This window comes from Colobus angolensis, unplaced genomic scaffold, assembly GCF_000951035.1.
Source record: "Colobus angolensis palliatus isolate OR3802 unplaced genomic scaffold, Cang.pa_1.0 Scaffold56, whole genome shotgun sequence".
Classification (NCBI taxonomy): Eukaryota; Metazoa; Chordata; class Mammalia; order Primates; family Cercopithecidae; genus Colobus; species Colobus angolensis.
Window position 1 is genome coordinate 9,366,016 of NW_012119154.1, and position 907 is coordinate 9,366,922.

The 907-nt window shown below is 45.4% G+C and overlaps 1 pseudogene; it reads left to right on the top strand.

Moving 5' to 3' along the window:
- The first annotated feature begins 402 nt into the window (after positions 1–402).
- LOC105525853 overlaps positions 403–907 on the top strand; it is a 12,078-nt pseudogene continuing 11,573 nt past the window's right edge.

Sequence of the window (907 nt, forward strand, 5' to 3'; positions counted from 1 at the left end):
TGGCTCTTCAGTGCGGCGTTCTTACCTCCAGGTTATGAGGCAGAACTTCCTCTGGAATGGAGAATTTTATGACTCACAATTAGAGTCCTTCATCAGGCAAGTGAAAGAAGGGCGAGAGAAGGTCAAAGAGAGAGAGTCTGTTTACTGTGACATGGGCTATGGGAGTTATAAGTCACGAACCATGGATGAAAACGCATATATTGGCCAGGTGCTGTGGCTCACGACTGTAATCCTATAGCACTTTGGGAGGCTGAGGTGGGAGGATCACTTGAGCTCAGGAGTTCTAGAACAGCCTGGGTAACATAGTGAGACCTCATCTCTAAAATTAAATAAATAAGTAAATAAAACACACACACACACACACACACAAAAAATAGTATCACAAGTTCCTGGGAAAGCAAAATGGATGGGTGTGTGTCTAACCTTATGGTCTGCAACCTGGCCTACAGAGGAAGCTGGAAGATTCGAAGGAGAGTATTCTGGTCTATTAATTCCTGGCTAGTAGAACTGACCAGAACAGCAGAACCGCATTGCACAGGGCATGCCAGCCAGACAGGCAGAAATTGTTGAATTTTTGTTGCAACTTGGAGTGCCAGTGAATGATAAAGGTGATGCAGGTTGGTCTCCTCTTCATATTGCGGCTTCTGCTGGACAGGATGAGATTGTAAAACCCTTCTGGGAAAATGTGCTCAAGTAAATGCTGTCAGTAAAAATGGCTGCACTCCCCTACATTATACAGCTTCGAAAAACAGGCATGAGATTGCTGTCATGTTACTAGAAGGCGGGGCTGATTCAGCTGCTGAGGACCATTGTGAGGCTACAGCAATGCACTGTGCAGCAGCCAAGGGTAACTTGAAGATGATTCCTATCCTTCTGTACTACAGAACATCCACGAACATCCAGACAC